The following is a 13,471-nucleotide window of genomic DNA, read 5'->3' as shown; positions in this document are numbered from 1 at the left end:
AACCCACCTCTGCAGTCCTTGGGATTAGCACCTTGCTACTTGCTTGATTAATTGAATTGAACCATCTGGATTTTCACCAGGTCTGCTGTGGAATCTTACAATCATTGATACCTGCCCAAACATCTTGTTCATCTATGTCCTTTATGTATTAAGTGTGAGTTTAAATTTCCATTGACTTTGAATCATTCTCTTATACTATAGGGACCATTTTTTTCCTTGCATTTTAGTTGAAAGGGGGTGAGAATTTTTGGATTTCTTTTTCATCTTTCCCTCAGTATGTAAGAATCACGGTTGGATTTTGAAAAAAGAATTACACTTTGTCATTAAGAAATTATGTTTTTTGGAGGTAAAAGTATATTTCAGGAAGATAGTAGGTATTAAACCAGAAATTTTCATTTTCCATTGGTATACTACATTGCGTGTTCAGAGAAGATGGCCGAAAATATAACTTAATATGGATCATTGCATTCATAATCCATTGTTTTCCTTTTAAAGCAATAATTCCAATCTTTCAATTTTAACAGAAAAAGGTCATCAGAGCTGGGCTCTTCCTCTTTTTATGGAAATCTGAGTAATTCAACTTTCCCCTTAGCCATCTCTGAATATTTTCTATTACAGAAAACATTCATACAAGACATCCCATCATGAAAACCCATTCAACTCATCTTCATTCTTAAGGAAAGGATCATCACTGGACAAACCAAGTACCAGATGAGTTCCTAGCTCTGGAGCAAAGAGTGTTTTGAATATTGAATCTTATTGCCCCCAATTTTCCAAAGATTTTTTTTTTCTGATGTTGTTGTCAAGGCATCAGTGTGATTATGGAGAGGGAAGATCTCACTAAGATCATGACATGAACAAAGAGTTTCTGAATAATGAGTTCCTGATCAATGTTTCAAGGGGTAAATGAGTTCTATTTGATGTTGTCTCTATATCAGTAGAGAGGGAGGGATTTCTTTGAGAAGAGCCTATGCCTGGTGAAGACTTTTTTCTGTCAACTGATGTCTGAATTCTCAACAACCAAGGAACCTGTTATCTCACAGGCATGTCATTACATTTGATTCGGATGCCTTAGGATGCTCTGGGACTTCCTACTGGCTCGAGGTTTAAAGTCTTCTTGACCATCTCCCTATTCAGGCAGCTAGCCTGGTGTTACTCCAGTAACAACAGGAGTCTGGAGGTGGTGAGTTCAAGACCCACCTCTGCAGTCCTTGGTAGTTATGCCAGACTAGTTGCCTCTTTACTTGAATTGAACCAGGTCAATTTTCACAAGTTTTGCTGTGTAAGCTTCCAAAAATTCATACCTGCCCAATGATCTTGACCATCTCTTCACTTTATGTAATATATGCGTGTTTTATTATCCATTGTCTTTGAATCATTCTCTCATTCTTCAAAGGCAATTTCTGTTCTTTGCATTTTTGTCGAAAGTGTTATGAGAGTTTTGTAATTTATTTTTCCCCTTTCATTCCGAATATAGGAATCAAGACTGGATTTTGAAAAAAGAATTATTCTTTCTTATTATGAAATTGTATTTGTCTGAGAAAAAATGTATATTTTAGGAAGGTAATAGGTATTAAGTCTGAAATTTCCATTTATCCATTGATAAACCACTTGTATCTTCACAGAAGATGGCAGAAAAAATATAGGATGATGGATTGCATTTGTAATCCATGGAATTCTTTGTAAAAAGAAAAATTCCCATCTTTCTTTTAATGATGTAAAATGTCATCACGGTTCAGGCTCTATCTGTATATCTATTAAGCTACGTGATTCAACTTTCTCCTTAAACATATTGAAATATATTCTTTCCAGTAAACAAACATTCACAGGAGTCATCCTACCCTGAAAGGATGTACAGATTTTCTTCAGTTATAAGGAACGAGTCACCATTGCACAAGGCTAGAAACAGGTGAATCTATAAATTGGGAGCAAAATGTGTTTTGAACAGTAAGTCATGTTGCAATACATTTCCAAAGGCTATGTTTTCTGATGATGTTGTCAAGCATTGAGTGTGATTTTTGGAGGGAAGAGCTCACATCATGACATGAGCAAAGATTTGCCCACAAAGAAGTTCCTGATCAATGCTCCAAGGGGTAAATGAGTTCTTTTTGGTGTTGTCCCTTTATCATTAGAGAGGGAGGGATTTTTCTGAGAAGAGCCCATGTCTAGTGAAAACTTCTTCCTCTCAACAGACGTCTGATTTCTCACTAATCAAGGACCCAGTTTTCAGACAACACTGTGTTTACATTTGAGTGCAATGATTTGAGATGACCTGGGACTTCCTTTAGCCAATAGGTTTAAATTCTTCTTGCCTTTTTCTCTTTTTGGGCAGGTATTCTGCTGCTCCTCAAGGAACAATATATGTGTGGTGGTGGCTAGTACAAACCCACCTCTGCAGTCCTTGGGATTAGCACCTTGCTACTTGCTTGATTAATTGAATTGAACCATCTGGATTTTCACCAGGTCTGCTGTGGAATCTTACAATCATTGATACCTGCCCAAACATCTTGTTCATCTATGTCCTTTATGTATTAAGTGTGAGTTTAAATTTCCATTGACTTTGAATCATTCTCTTATACTATAGGGACCATTTTTTTCCTTGCATTTTAGTTGAAAGGGGGTGAGAATTTTTGGATTTCTTTTTCATCTTTCCCTCAGTATGTAAGAATCACGGTTGGATTTTGAAAAAAGAATTACACTTTGTCATTAAGAAATTATGTTTTTTGGAGGTAAAAGTATATTTCAGGAAGATAGTAGGTATTAAGCCAGAAATTTTCATTTTCCATTGGTATATTACATTGCGTGTTCAGAGAAGATGGCCGAAAATATAACTTAATATGGATCATTGCATTCATAATCCATTGTTTTCCTTTTAAAGCAATAATTCCAATCTTTCAATTTTAACAGAAAAAGGTCATCAGAGCTGGGCTCTTCCTCTTTTTATGGAAATCTGAGTAATTCAACTTTCCCCTTAGCCATCTCTGAATATTTTCTATTACAGAAAACATTCATACAAGACATCCCATCATGAAAACCCATTCAACTCATCTTCATTCTTAAGGAAAGGATCATCACTGGACAAACCAAGTACCAGATGAGTTCCTAGCTCTGGAGCAAAGAGTTTTTTGAATATTGAATCTTATTGCACCCAATTTTCCAAATATTTTTTTTCCTGATGTTGTGGTCAAGGCATCAGTGTGATTATGGAGAGGGAAGATCTCACTAAGATCATGACATGAACAAAGAGTTTCTGAATAATGAGTTCCTGATCAATGTTTCAAGGGGTAAATGAGTTCTATTTGATGTTGTCTCTATATCAGTAGAGAGGGAGGGATTTCTTTGAGAAGAGCCTATGCCTGGTGAAGACTTTTTTCTGTCAACTGATGTCTGAATTCTCAACAACCAAGGAACCAGTTATCTCACAGGCATGTCATTACATTTGATTCGGATGCCTTAGGATGCTCTGGGACTTCCTACTGGCTCGAGGTTTAAAGTCTTCTTGACCATCTCCCTCTTCAGGCAGCTAGCCTGGTGTTACTCCAGTAACAACAGGAGTCTGGAGGTGGTGAGTTCAAGACCCACCTCTGCAGTCCTTGGTAGTTATGCCAGACTAGTTGCCTCTTTACTTGAATTGAACCAGGTCAATTTTCACAAGTTTTGCTGTGTAAGCTTCCAAAAATTCATACCTGCCCAATGATCTTGACCATCTCTTCACTTTATGTAATATATGCGTGTTTTATTATCCATTGTCTTTGAATCATTCTCTCATTCTTCAAAGGCAATTTCTGTTCTTTGCATTTTTGTCGAAAGTGTTATGAGAGTTTTGTAATTTATTTTTCCCCTTTCATTCCGAATATAGGAATCAAGACTGGATTTTGAAAAAAGAATTATTCTTTCTTATTATGAAATTGTATTTGTCTGAGAAAAAATGTATATTTTAGGAAGGTAATAGGTATTAAGTCTGAAATTTCCATTTATCCATTGATAAACCACTTGTATCTTCACAGAAGATGGCAGAAAAAATATAGGATGATGGATTGCATTTGTAATCCATGGAATTCTTTGTAAAAAGAAAAATTCCCATCTTTCTTTTAATGATGTAAAATGTCATCACGGTTCAGGCTCTATCTGTATATCTATTAAGCTACGTGATTCAACTTTCTCCTTAAACATATTGAAATATATTCTTTCCAGTAAACAAACATTCACAGGAGTCATCCTACCCTGAAAGGATGTACAGATTTTCTTCAGTTATAAGGAACGAGTCACCATTGCACAAGGCTAGAAACAGGTGAATCTATAAATTGGGAGCAAAATGTGTTTTGAACAGTAAGTCATGTTGCAATACATTTCCAAAGGCTATGTTTTCTGATGATGTTGTCAAGCATTGAGTGTGATTTTTGGAGGGAAGAGCTCACATCATGACATGAGCAAAGATTTGCCCACAAAGAAGTTCCTGATCAATGCTCCAAGGGGTAAACGAGTTCTTTTTGGTCTTGTCCCTTTATCATTAGAGAGGGAGGGATTTTTCTGAGAAGAGCCCATGTCTAGTGAAAATTTCTTCCTCTCAACAGAGGTCCGATTTCTCACTAATCAAGGACCCAGTTTTCAGACAACACTGTGTTTACATTTGAGTGCAATGATTTGAGATGACCTGGGACTTCCTTTAGCCAATAGGTTTAAATTCTTCTTGCCTTTTTCTCTTTTCGGGCAGGTATTCTGCTGCTACTCAAGGAACAATATATGTGTGGTGGTGGCTAGTACAAACCCACCTCTGCAGTCCTTGGGATTAGCACCTTGCTACTTGCTTGATTAATTGAATTGAACCATCTGGATTTTCACCAGGTCTGCTGTGGAATCTTACAATCATTGATACCTGCCCAAACATCTTGTTCATCTATGTCCTTTATGTATTAAGTGTGAGTTTAAATTTCCATTGACTTTGAATCATTCTCTTATACTATAGGGACCATTTTTTTCCTTGCATTTTAGTTGAAAGGGGGTGAGAATTTTTGGATTTCTTTTTCATCTTTCCCTCAGTATGTAAGAATCACGGTTGGATTTTGAAAAAAGAATTACACTTTGTCATTAAGAAATTATGTTTTTTGGAGGTAAAAGTATATTTCAGGAAGATAGTAGGTATTAAACCAGAAATTTTCATTTTCCATTGGTATACTACATTGCGTGTTCAGAGAAGATGGCCGAAAATATAACTTAATATGGATCATTGCATTCATAATCCATTGTTTTCCTTTTAAAGCAATAATTCCAATCTTTCAATTTTAACAGAAAAAGGTCATCAGAGCTGGGCTCTTCCTCTTTTTATGGAAATCTGAGTAATTCAACTTTCCCCTTAGCCATCTCTGAATATTTTCTATTACAGAAAACATTCATACAAGACATCCCATCATGAAAACCCATTCAACTCATCTTCATTCTTAAGGAAAGGATCATCACTGGACAAACCAAGTACCAGATGAGTTCCTAGCTCTGGAGCAAAGAGTGTTTTGAATATTGAATCTTATTGCCCCCAATTTTCCAAATATTTTTTTTTTCTGATGTTGTGGTCAAGGCATCAGTGTGATTATGGAGAGGGAAGATCTCACTAAGATCATGACATGAACAAAGAGTTTCTGAATAATGAGTTCCTGATCAATGTTTCAAGGGGTAAATGAGTTCTATTTGATGTTGTCTCTATATCAGTAGAGAGGGAGGGATTTCTTTGAGAAGAGCCTATGCCTGGTGAAGACTTTTTTCTGTCAACTGATGTCTGAATTCTCAACAACCAAGGAACCAGTTATCTCACAGGCATGTCATTACATTTGATTCGGATGCCTTAGGATGCTCTGGGACTTCCTACTGGCTCGAGGTTTAAAGTCTTCTTGACCATCTCCCTATTCAGGCAGCTAGCCTGGTGTTACTCCAGTAACAACAGGAGTCTGGAGGTGGTGAGTTCAAGACCCACCTCTGCAGTCCTTGGTAGTTATGCCAGACTAGTTGCCTCTTTACTTGAATTGAACCAGGTCAATTTTCACAAGTTTTTCTGTGTAAGCTTCCAAAAATTCATACCTGCCCAATGATCTTGACCATCTCTTCACTTTATGTAATATATGCGTGTTTTATTATCCATTGTCTTTGAATCATTCTCTCATTCTTCAAAGGCAATTTCTGTTCTTTGCATTTTTGTCGAAAGTGTTATGAGAGTTTTGTAATTTATTTTTCCCCTTTCATTCCGAATATAGGAATCAAGACTGGATTTTGAAAAAAGAATTATTCTTTCTTATTATGAAATTGTATTTGTCTGAGAAAAAATGTATATTTTAGGAAGGTAATAGGTATTAAGTCTGAAATTTCCATTTATCCATTGATAAACCACTTGTATCTTCACAGAAGATGGCAGAAAAAATATAGGATGATGGATTGCATTTGTAATCCATGGAATTCTTTGTAAAAAGAAAAATTCCCATCTTTCTTTTATTGATGTAAAATGTCATCACGGTTCAGGCTCTATCTGTATATCTATTAAGCTACGTGATTCAACTTTCTCCTTAAACATATTGAAATATATTCTTTCCAGTAAACAAACATTCACAGGAGTCATCCTACCCTGAAAGGATGTACAGATTTTCTTCAGTTATAAGGAACGAGTCACCATTGCACAAGGCTAGAAACAGGTGAATCTATAAATTGGGAGCAAAATGTGTTTTGAACAGTAAGTCATGTTGCAATACATTTCCAAAGGCTATGTTTTCTGATGATGTTGTCAAGCATTGAGTGTGATTTTTGGAGGGAAGAGCTCACATCATGACATGAGCAAAGATTTGCCTACAAAGAAGTTCCTGATCAATGCTCCAAGGGGTAAATGAGTTCTTTTTGGTGTTGTCCCTTTATCATTAGAGAGGGAGGGATTTTTCTGAGAAGAGCCCATGTCTAGTGAAAACTTCTTCCTCTCAACAGACGTCTGATTTCTCACTAATCAAGGACCCAGTTTTCAGACAACACTGTGTTTACATTTGAGTGCAATGATTTGAGATGACCTGGGACTTCCTTTAGCCAATAGGTTTAAATTCTTCTTGCCTTTTTCTCTTTTCGGGCAGGTATTCTGCTGCTACTCAAGGAACAATATATGTGTGGTGGTGGCTAGTACAAACCCACCTCTGCAGTCCTTGGGATTAGCACCTTGCTACTTGCTTGATTAATTGAATTGAACCATCTGGATTTTCACCAGGTCTGCTGTGGAATCTTACAATCATTGATACCTGCCCAAACATCTTGTTCATCTATGACCTTTATGTATTAAGTGTGAGTTTAAATTTCCATTGACTTTGAATCATTCTCTTATACTATAGGGACCATTTATTTCCTTGCATTTTAGTTGAAAGGGGGTGAGAATTTTTGGATTTCTTTTTCATCTTTCCCTCAGTATGTAAGAATCACGGTTGGATTTTGAAAAAAGAATTACACTTTGTCATTAAGAAATTATGTTTTTTGGAGGTAAAAGTATATTTCAGGATGATAGTAGGTATTAAGCCAGAAATTTTCATTTTCCATTGGTATACTACATTGCGTGTTCAGAGAAGATGGCCGAAAATATAACTTAATATGGATCATTGCATTCATAATCCATTGTTTTCCTTTTAAAGCAATAATTCCAATCTTTCAATTTTAACAGAAAAAGGTCATCAGAGCTGGGCTCTTCCTCTTTTTATGGAAATCTGAGTAATTCAACTTTCCCCTTAGCCATCTCTGAATATTTTCTATTACAGAAAACATTCATACAAGACATCCCATCATGAAAACCCATTCAACTCATCTTCATTCTTAAGGAAAGGATCATCACTGGACAAACCAAGTACCAGATGAGTTCCTAGCTCTGGAGCAAAGAGTGTTTTGAATATTGAATCTTATTGCACCCAATTTTCCAAAGATTTTTTTTTCTGATGTTGTGGTCAAGGCATCAGTGTGATTATGGAGAGGGAAGATCTCACTAAGATCATGACATGAACAAAGAGTTTCTGAATAATGAGTTCCTGATCAATGTTTCAAGGGGTAAATGAGTTCTATTTGATGTTGTCTCTATATCAGTAGAGAGGGAGGGATTTCTTTGAGAAGAGCCTATACCTGGTGAAAACTTTTTTCTGTCAACTGATGTCTGAATTCTCAACAACCAAGGAACCAGTTATCTCACAGGCATGTCATTACATTTGATTCGGATGCCTTAGGATGCTCTGGGACTTCCTACTGGCTCGAGGTTTAAAGTCTTCTTGACCATCTCCCTATTCAGGCAGCTAGCCTGGTGTTACTCCAGTAACAACAGGAATCTGGAGGTGGTGAGTTCAAGACCCACCTCTGCAGTCCTTGGTAGTAATGTCCGACTAGTTGCCTCTTTACTTGAATTGAACCACGTCAATTTTCACAAGTTTTTCTGTGTAAGTTTCCAAAAATTCATACCTGCCCAATGATCTTGACCATCTCTTCACTTTATGTAATATATGTGTGTTTTATTATCCATTGTCTTTGAATCATTCTCTCATTCTTCAAAGGCAATTTCTGTTCTTTGCATTTTTGTCGAAAGTGTTATGAGAGTTTTGTTATTTATTTTTCCCCTTTCATTCTGAATATAGGAATCAAGACTGGATTTTGAAAAAAGAATTATTCTTTCTTATTATGAAATTGTATTTGTCTGAGAAAAAATGTATATTTTAGGAAGGTAATAGGTATTAAGTCTGAAATTTCCATTTATCCATTGATAAACCACTTGTATCTTCACAGAAGATGGCAGAAAAAATATAGGGTGATGGATCATTGCATTTGTAATCCATGGAATTCTTTGTAAAGGGTAAAATTCCCATCTTTCTTTTAATGATGTAAAATGTCATCACGGTTCAGGCTCTATGTGTATATCTGCTAAGCTACGTGATTCAACTTTCTCCTTAACCATATTGAAATATATTGCTTTCCAGTAAACATTCACAGGAGACATCCTACCCTGAAAGGACGTACAGATTTTCTTCAGTTATAAGGAACGCGTCACCATTGCACAAGGCTAGAAACAGGTGAATCTATAAATTGGGAGCAAAATGTGTTTTGAACAGTAAGTCATGTTGCAATACATTTCCAAAGGCTATGTTTTCTGATGATGTTGTCAAGCATTGAGTGTGATTTTTGGAGGGAAGAGCTCACATCATGACATGAGCAAAGATTTGCCCACAAAGAAGTTCCTGATCAATGCTCCAAGGGGTAAATGAGTTCTTTTTGGTGTTGTCCCTTTATCATTAGAGATGGAGGGATTTTTCTGAGAAGAGCCCATGTCTAGTGAAAACTTCTTCCTCTCAACAGAGGTCCGATTTCTCACTAATCAAGGACCCAGTTTTCAGAAAACACTGTGTTTACATTTGAGTGCAATTATTTGAGATGACCTGGGACTTCCTTTAGCCAATAGGTTTAAATTCTTCTTGCCTTTTTCTCTTTTTGAGCAGGTATTCTGCTGCTACTCAAGGAACAATATATGTGTGGTGGTGGCTAGTACAAACCCACCTCTGCAGTCCTTGGGATTAGCACCATGCTACTTGCTTGATTAATTGAATTGAACCATCTCGATTTTCACCAGGTCTGCTGTGGAATCTTACAATCATTGATACCTGCCCAAACATCTTGTTCATCTATGTCCTTTATGTATTAAGTGTGAGTTTAAATTTCCATTGACTTTGAATCATTCTCTTATTCTATAGGGACCATTTTTTTCCTTGCATTTTAGTTGAAGGGGCGTGAGAATTTTTGGATTTCTTTTTCATCTTTCCCTCAGTATGTAAGAATCACGGTTGGATTTTGAAAAAGAATTACTCTTTGTCATTAAGAAATTATGTTTTTTGGAGGTAAAAGTATATTTCAAGAAGATAATAGGTATTAAGCCAGACATTTTCATTTTCCATTGGTATACTACATTGCGTGTTCAGAGAAGATGGCCGAAAATATAACTTAATATGGATCATTGCATTCATAATCCATTGTTTTCCTTTTAAAGCAATAATTCCAATCTTTCAATTTTAACAGAAAAAGGTCATCAGAGCTGGGCTCTTCCTCTTTTTATGGAAATCTGAGTAATTCAACTTTCCCCTTAGCCATCTCTGAATATTTTGTATTACAGAAAACATTCATACAAGACATCCCATCATGAAAACCCATTCAACTCATCTTCATTCTTAAGGAAAGGATCATCACTGGACAAACCAAGTACCAGATGAGTTCCTAGCTCTGGAGCAAAGAGTGTTTTGAATATTGAATCTTATTGCACCCAATTTTCCAAAGATTTTTTTTTTTCTGATGTTGTTGTCAAGGCATCAGTGTGATTATGGAGAGGGAAGATCTCACTAAGATCATGACATGAACAAAGAGTTTCTGAATAATGAGTTCCTGATCAATGTTTCAAGGGGTAAATGAGTTCTATTTGATGTTGTCTCTATATCAGTAGAGAGGGAGGGATTTCTTTGAGAAGAGCCTATGCCTGGTGAAGACTTTTTTCTGTCAACTGAAGTCTGAATTCTCAACAACCAAGGAACCAGTTATCTCACAGGCATGTCATTACATTTGATTCGGATGCCTTAGGATGCTCTGGGGTTTCCTGCTGGCTCTAGGTTTAAAGTCTTCTTGACCATCTCCCTCTTCAGGCAGCTAGCCTGGTGTTACTCCAGTAACAACAGGAGTCTGGAGGTGGTGAGTTCAAGACCCACCTCTGCAGTCCTTGGTAGTAATGTCCGACTAGTTGCCTCTTTACTTGAATTGAACCACGTCAATTTTCACAAGTTTTTCTGTGTAAGTTTCCAAAAATTCATACCTGCCCAATGATCTTGACCATCTCTTCACTTTATGTAATATATGCGTGTTTTATTTTCCATTGTCTTTGAATCATTCTCTCATTCTTCAAAGGCAATTTCTGTTCTTTGCATTTTTGTCGAAAGTGTTATGAGAGTTTTGTTATTTATTTTTCCCCTTTCATTCTGAATATAGGAATCAAGACTGGATTTTGAAAAAAGAATTATTCTTTCTTATTATGAAATTGTATTTGTCTGAGAAAAAATGTATATTTTAGGAAGGTAATAGGTATTAAGTCTGAAATTTCCATTTATCCATTGATAAACCACTTGTATCTTCACAGAAGATGGCAGAAAAAATATAGGGTGATGGATCATTGCATTTGTAATCCATGGAATTCTTTGTAAAAGGAAAAATTCCCATCTTTCTTTTAATGATGTAAAATGTCATCACGGTTCAGGCTCTATGTGTATATCTGCTAAGCTACGTGATTCAACTTTCTCCTTAACCATATTGAAATATATTGCTTTCCAGTAAACATTCACAGGAGACATCCTACCCTGAAAGGACGTACAGATTTTCTTCAGTTATAAGGAACGAGTCACCATTGCACAAGGCTAGAAACAGGTGAATCTATAAATTGGGAGCAAAATGTGTTTTGAACAGTAAGTCATGTTGCAATACATTTCCAAAGGCTATGTTTTCTGATGATGTTGTCAAGCATTGAGTGTGATTTTTGGAGGGAAGAGCTCATATCATGACATGAGCAAAGATTTGCCCACAAAGAAGTTCCTGATCAATGCTCCAAGGGGTAAATGAGTTCTTTTTGGTGTTGTCCCTTTATCATTAGAGAGGGAGGGATTTTTCTGAGAAGAGCCCATGTCTAGTGAAAACTTCTTCCTCTCAACAGAGGTCCGATTTCTCACTAATCAAGGACCCAGTTTTCAGACAACACTGTGTTTACATTTGAGTGCAATGATTTGAGATGACCTGGGACTTCCTTTAGCCAATAGGTTTAAATTCTTCTTGCCTTTTTCTCTTTTTGGGCAGGTATTCTGCTGCTACTCAAGTTACAATATATGTGTGGTGGTGGCTAGTACAAACCCACCTCTGCAGTCCTTGGGATTAGCACCTTGCTACTTGCTTGATTAATTGAATTGAACCATCTGGATTTTCACCAGGTCTGCTGTGGAATCTTACAATCATTGATACCTGCCCAAACATCTTGTTCATCTATGTCTTTTATGTATTAAGTGTGAGTTTAAATTTCCATTGACTTTGAATCATTCTCTTATACTATAGGGACCATTTTTTTCCTTGCATTTTAGTTGAAAGGGGGTGAGAATTTTTGGATTTCTTTTTCATCTTTCCCTCAGTATGTAAGAATCACGGTTGGATTTTGAAAAAAGAATTACACTTTGTCATTAAGAAATTATGTTTTTTGGAGGTAAAAGTATATTTTAGGAAGATAGTAGGTATTAAGCCAGAAATTTTCATTTTCCATTGGTATACTACATTGCGTGTTCAGAGAAGATGGCCGAAAATATAACTTAATATGGATCATTGCATTCATAATCCATTGTTTTCCTTTTAAAGCAATAATTCCAATCTTTCAATTTTAACAGAAAAAGGTCATCAGAGCTGGGCTCTTCCTCTTTTTATGGAAATCTGAGTAATTCAACTTTCCCCTTAGCCATCTCTGAATATTTTCTATTACAGAAAACATTCATACAAGACATCCCATCATGAAAACCCATTCAACTCATCTTCATTCTTAAGGAAAGGATCATCACTGGACAAACCAAGTACCAGATGAGTTCCTAGCTCTGGAGCAAAGAGTTTTTTGAATATTGAATCTTATTGCACCCAATTTTCCAAAGATTTTTTTTTTTGATGTTGTTGTCAAGGCATCAGTGTGATTATGGAGAGGGAAGATCTCACTAAGATCATGACATGAACAAAGAGTTTCTGAATAATGAGTTCCTGATCAATGGTTCAAGGGGTAAATGAGTTCTATTTGATGTTGTCTCTATATCAGTAGAGAGGGAGGGATTTCTTTGAGAAGAGCCTATGCCTGGTGAAGACTTTTTTCTGTCAACTGAAGTCTGAATTCTCAACAACCAAGGAACCAGTTATCTCACAGGCATGTCATTACATTTGATTCGGATGCCTTAGGATGCTCTGGGGTTTCCTGCTGGCTCTAGGTTTAAAGTCTTCTTGACCATCTCCCTCTTCAGGCAGCTAGCCTGGTGTTACTCCAGTAACAACAGGAGTCTGGAGGTGGTGAGTTCAAGACCCACCTCTGCAGTCCTTGGTAGTAATGTCCGACTAGTTGCCTCTTTACTTGAATTGAACCACGTCAATTTTCACAAATTTTTATGTGTAAGTTTCCAAAAATTCATACCTGCCCAATGATCTTGACCATCTCTTCACTTTATGTAATATATGCGTGTTTTATTATCCATTGTCTTTGAATCATTCTCTCATTCTTCAAAGGCAATTTCTGTTCTTTGCATTTTTGTCGAAAGTGTTATGAGAGTTTTGTTATTTATTTTTCCCCTTTCATTCTGAATATAGGAATCAAGACTGGATTTTGAAAAAAGAATTATTCTTTCTTATTATGAAATTGTATTTGTCTGAGAAAAAATGTATATTTTAG

The sequence above is a fragment of the Monodelphis domestica genome, chromosome 5 (assembly GCF_027887165.1).
Source record: "Monodelphis domestica isolate mMonDom1 chromosome 5, mMonDom1.pri, whole genome shotgun sequence".
Lineage (NCBI taxonomy): Eukaryota > Metazoa > Chordata > Mammalia > Didelphimorphia > Didelphidae > Monodelphis > Monodelphis domestica.
Note: the sequence above shows the minus strand (reverse complement) of the source record.